This window comes from Chinchilla lanigera, unplaced genomic scaffold (assembly GCF_000276665.1).
Source record: "Chinchilla lanigera isolate Chin_1 unplaced genomic scaffold, ChiLan1.0 scaffold00098, whole genome shotgun sequence".
NCBI classification, from domain to species: domain Eukaryota; kingdom Metazoa; phylum Chordata; class Mammalia; order Rodentia; family Chinchillidae; genus Chinchilla; species Chinchilla lanigera.
The window spans coordinates 404,718-410,390 of record NW_004955499.1 but is presented as its reverse complement, the minus strand read 5'-3'; the positions used below and the strand labels follow the sequence as shown (position 1 = coordinate 410,390).

General features: G+C 43.8%; 1 protein-coding gene across 2 annotated transcripts in view; it reads right to left on the bottom strand.

Annotated features, from left to right (window-relative positions):
- LOC102004182 (zinc finger protein 14-like) overlaps window positions 1-5,673 on the bottom strand; it is a 95,486-nt gene that overhangs the window by 15,505 nt on the left and 74,308 nt on the right. The gene's annotated exons all lie outside the window — the stretch shown is intronic.

The following is a 5,673-nucleotide window of genomic DNA, read 5'->3' as shown; positions in this document are numbered from 1 at the left end:
AAATGTGCCCTGAAAGGAGTCAACTAGATGCTCCCACCTGCTCCCTCACTCAGTCTCCGCCAGTATGTTGTTTACCTAATGAAAATGCGACCTCACTCGTCACTGTAAAGCAAGGACATTATTCACACCTAGGAATGATCTCTCACGACACAGTTCAACAATTCTTTAAAAAATTATACTATTACCAACAAATTTTTTAAAAGTGTGCCGCATGTACATAGAGAAAAATTATACATACAAATAAAATTGGAGATGATCTGAGTATCAGGAGAATCATGTACAGATGCTGATTTGATGAGGCAGTATTCTAGGAATTCTTAATTGTATGCAGGGGCAACTATAGTTTTAATACAAGTAAAATAACTCTCATTAATTAATTAAGAAACACCTACTAGAATTCCACCAGCAAAATAAAAGACACAGTTATACTTTCAAGTCTCAAATAAAAGAGTAAAGAAACAGAGATATTCTTTTCCACTGTTTGGAACATGCTATACACTTATAGTCAATTACACCTGAAACTCAGACAACATGTACACACACTGAATTCGGAAGAGGTTGTCAGGACAAATCAAATGCACAGACCATGCCTTTCTGGTGGCAAATGGCTCACTGTATCCGTCAAGTAAGTTTGATTTTTGCATCACAAATGTTCCACTATGAACTATGGGTAAACTTAAAATATATGTCAAATATGAAAGTAAAACATGTAAAAAAAGTACTTTATAAATAACTGTAGGAGTGAGAATGTATTCAAAAATAAAATTGTAAAGCCACAAATGTTAAGGTGACTTTGAAGACAAGAAAAGTAACTCAGGTTGTCTGCATAGGAAGGAAATATTTTATGAAATTAACATTCAGATGGAAAAATTATGAGAAGACAAAAACACCAAGAGCAAAAAGATTTTATTAAAAAATTTCTCATCACAAATACGAAAATATGATGAAAGCAGATATTTTATACAAGGGCTTATAGAGAAAATGAAAAAAGAATGTACCAAAATGGAAGCATCAAAGAGAAAAAATGAAAAGATATAATAAACTCTTCCAGGAATCTATGAAACTCATCAAATTAGAAAAGCTTAATGCTGCTTGGTTTGAGAAATAGCAACCACAGCCCACAGGCGGAAGTGTGCGCGGGTACACTAAGATGTTACACGGATACACACTCTATGCACCAGCAAAGACGCTCCTCAGCCCCGAGCAGCTACGGCATTTTCTCAGATCTGCTTCTACGGCAACAGAAGAATGTGCTGGTGGCATCTTCACCAGTGACAGACTAGACAAGCCTGCTTGCCCAGAACCGTGGAAAGCCAAGTAAACTGTTATGGAGACACAGAGTGGAGACCCCGTCAGGAGACACACAGTGACGGAAGGAAATCTAGACAACAACACTGAGAGAATTAATGAACACACAGGATGAACCCTCTGTCACACTCCCACTGCGGAACACTAAACATGAATGCACAGGAGCTGGACGTGTAGCGCAGCGGTAGAGCCCATGTCTGTACCCGTCACTCTCCAGGGTCTACACACAGCAGGAATACTGCGCATGAAGCTGTGGTGAATAACACAATAGTGGTGAGCAGGTCACAAGTGTGGAAACAAGACACACCTGCAAGCAGAGCACTAGTGCTATTTAGGGTCAATATATCTTTCTTTTAAGGGCTGTCCTGTGTGTTATGTGACACTGAACAACATTCCTGACCTCTACGCACGCTATAAATCTCGCTCATGCTCTGCATCCTGAGTATAACAGGAGAGCGGAGACACACACACGTGTTCTGATGAGCACACTCAGCGATGCCTGAGAACCCCAGACACAGCAGGTGCAGTGGACACATAAGCTCCTGAATCCCAAGGTACCAGAATGGACAAGCAAAGACCACAAGGACGGCCAGGTTCTCTGTACCCTAAAGAAAGAAGATGAATGACACACCCAAAGTCCTCTCTCTACCTTTGCACACTCTCTGCTTGTCCTCACCTCCTGCACTACTTCTCCGAAGTCACTAGTGTGAAAAACCACAACAGACCCCACGGCCTCATGGTCTATGCTGACGTCCACTGCAGAGGGGAGGACTAAGGGGGCCTTGAACTGAAGCTGTGCTTTATCCAACTGTGTCTCTCTCCACAGGCTGTTTCCAGGGGCTTCCCCACGATGCCAACATGGAAGCTCAGTCCTCAGAGTTTAGAAACCCAGGAGACACTTATTGGAATTTCAGATATTACAGTCACTTGTCATCTATGAAACTCATAACAGAAGCTCATAGTCAGCTCTTTCTAAAGACATATAAATGACTAAAATTGGGAAGCACTAGAGAATGTGACAGTCCTGGACAGATCCACCCTCAGCTCCTTAAGGTAACAGAAGAAGTTGAAAATACAACGCATTGAAAATGCACAGAATATCCCTGATTAGTCAAACATCAGCGTCAAGACTTGTTTAAAGGTGCTCAACATACATCCCTTCAACTGGATTTGGGAATATTTATGCAACACATAACCAAATTCCTAATGAAATACTAAATTCCTCATAACCCTAAGGAATACAGTGCACTGTACATCGCTGGCTATTCACCCTGGTGTCCAGCTGCTGACAGAGCAGCGACTCATGACTGCTGTCCAACACCATGAGCAGGTGTTGTATGATACACTAATAGTGAGAGAAGTAAATACATTACAGAACTGAAAGATTTCAGTGAATGCATTTTCTCTTTTTCTTTAGTACTAAACATTTAACTCAGGGCATCAAAACACCCCAAAATATTTACTCCATAGCGAAACAAGCTTTTGTTCAATTGTCCATTTCAGGCCTGGTGTTGCAATGCTCTTGTCTCGGTCCCTCAAGCAGCTGCGATGAAAGGTGTGCCCCACCGGGCCTCACCAATGTTTACTCTCCCCGGGCTCTGAAATCTCAGAACATCATGGTGATTAGAAAAGCCCAACGTTGAACTAGCGTTTCCTAATTTCAATTGTGCCTCACACATGGTTAGGTGAACTGATCAGTAACAACGGAGACATATCCACAGTATCTCTTACTAGGCTGCCCTGCTCTCTTCAGGCCTGTGACCTCTGACCCTCTCAGGCAAGGCAGCTCACAGTCCTTCAGTTATGGTCACACTGAGAACAACCCGATCTCCGGGACGGAGGTCACTGTTGTCATGTCCGCGTCACCTCCCTCTCACCAGCCCTGCTCTCCCATCTCCCCTCCGCTTTGCTCCTCCATATTAAATAACCCCCTTTCCTCCTACCCATTCTCCTGCCTGTGGACCCTCACTGTGGGGATTTAGCTCTGCTTCTGTCTTGTTTTATAGAGCCCATCTCAGTCAACATTTCAGTTTTAAAGCAATGTCTAGAAACAGTGCAAGGACGACAATAATGATTCCAGGGACGACAGCCCTTGCCCTTCCCTCCGCTGTCTGTATCACATGTCCATGTCCATGCAGATGCCCAGCTCAATTTCAGTGTGGGTTTACCATGCAGCACTTTCAGAAAGCTGTCCTTGGCAAGAACCCTTCCCCGTCCCTTGGTGTTGGGTATGAATTCTCCAGTGTCACAAATAGGACAGAAGGAAGTAAACTTTCAAAAGTCTCTCAGCAATGTGAACTTTCCCTCAGCAGCGGAGAACACAGCCAGGCAATGGCAAGCAAGCCAGCTGAGCAGGCCAAGTTTTATACCTGATGCAAATGTCATCACACCATTGCTGGAGGTGGACCTCGTGAGCTAATCTGACTGGCTACATTAATGAGCTCATGATTTCTAGGCAGAGTAAATTCTGTGATTTGGAAAGCCCTTTGCTGCAAAGTTTTATGGCAGGTCAACAGCCAAGTATCCCTTGGTCTCAAGTATTTCTAGAATTATGAAACAAGTGTAAAGACATTTTACCAAAAAACGTATTACAAAAATAAGGATGCTTATAGAATGGAGATATCTGAATTATTTCCTTTGACAGAAAAGACACCTCTTTCCACACTGGTAATACACTAATATTCCCACCATTTTCTTCAACATTCTAAACTCTCTCAAAAACCTCAGTTAAATACTCTGACAGTAAAGAATATTTTGCTTATTCTATCTTATGAATAATACATCTAGCTACGGAAAATGGCTTAAGGAAGAGTTGTGTCATAAGCCATATTGATGAAAATTAAAACAAGAAGAGGTAGAGCTGGGGATACAGCTCAGTGGCATAAGCGCCTGCCTGGCAAGTGCAAGGTTGTGAGTTTGATCCCCGGTACCGCAAAAAAAAGAAAAAAGAAAATAATTGAAAACAAGAAGAGGTAGCAAACTACAGATACAAGACCAAGATTGCACTTCCTAGGGAAACAGGGAACGCAGCCTTCCCTAGCACAAGGAGGTGCCGCCACTCCCTACGAAGCTCCCCAGTTTCCAGGAAGGTCAAGTGCAAAATCACCACTTTGTCTCTAAACTCCCAGTTTCCCTTAAAGCTTACACAGTAAGAAAACTGATTTTAGAACCTGAATTTCAAATGGTCATTTTTAAATACACAGAATCACTTCTGATTTGTGGACATTAAATAACTGAGCAATTACTGTGCTATGGTTTTCTCAAATTAGCTCTGGATTGAGCAGACACCTGGTCAACTACTGAACATGCTTCCAAGAATCAAGGAGTTAATCTTTTTTTCTTTCTCTGTTTTTTTTGAAAGACTTGGTCCCACTATGCAGTTCAGGCTGACCTTGAACTCACTCTAGCCTAGGCTGGCCTCGAATTCAGAGCAATCTTCCTGCCTCAGCCTCTTAAGTGCTGGGATTACAGGCGTGCAGCACCATGCCCGACTGTGATTCTTCCTATTTCGAATGTAAACTCTGCTAATGTGGGGAGAACTGAGAGGGAGGGTTAGAAAAGGGTTTAGGCCCTCTAAGAAGTACAGGAGATGTGGCCTCTGTCAGACTAGTCATGATGCGAGCCTGCAGTTTCACACTTGTGTCCGTAGCTACAGGCTACTCCATTAAGCTCCCCTTCAACAAGGTCGATTTCCTGAAATGAAACAAGTTGATGAACTAGTTGCTGCAAAATTCTCCTACAGCCCACCAAACCCAGCCCCCTAGCAACAAGTTCAATAGCCAATCACACAGTGACCTTTGCAGGGGTTGCGAATGGGGACCCACTCCATAAACAGGACGGCACCCCAGATTTGTTGGTGACCCAGCTCTGAGCGCCCCCACTCCTCTCCCGCTGGGGCTTTGTACTGCTTCTTGCAATACCTGCAATACAGTTTTGTTGGTCTTTCCTGACTCCTTTTACTCTATGTCAGAGAAAGACAAGCCCAGCAAGTCTGAGTCTGGAGAGATGAGACCCTAGACACCCGAGGTACCCCCTTTAGGTTCAGGACCTCACTCGACAACGTCCTGAAACCGCGAGCTGTTTCTCACCATTGTGAGCAGGGGTCTGAGATAAACAACTTAAGGTGGCAACTGTTTGGGCTGCCGAGGGTGCAACGCAGGAGTTCACTGCACACTTGGAAAGCCCTGCTCCCGAGTCACGTCACCTGCAACGTGCAGCCTTGCTTTGGATGCAAGTGGCCCTTATCAACATCTGTTAAGAGGTTGGCTATATGGGACAATATTGGAAACTCAGGAATTCACTGATGCTAAAAAGGCAGAGGTCTGAGGAGCGGGGGTGTGAGATCCTGCGAGCCTGGGATGTACA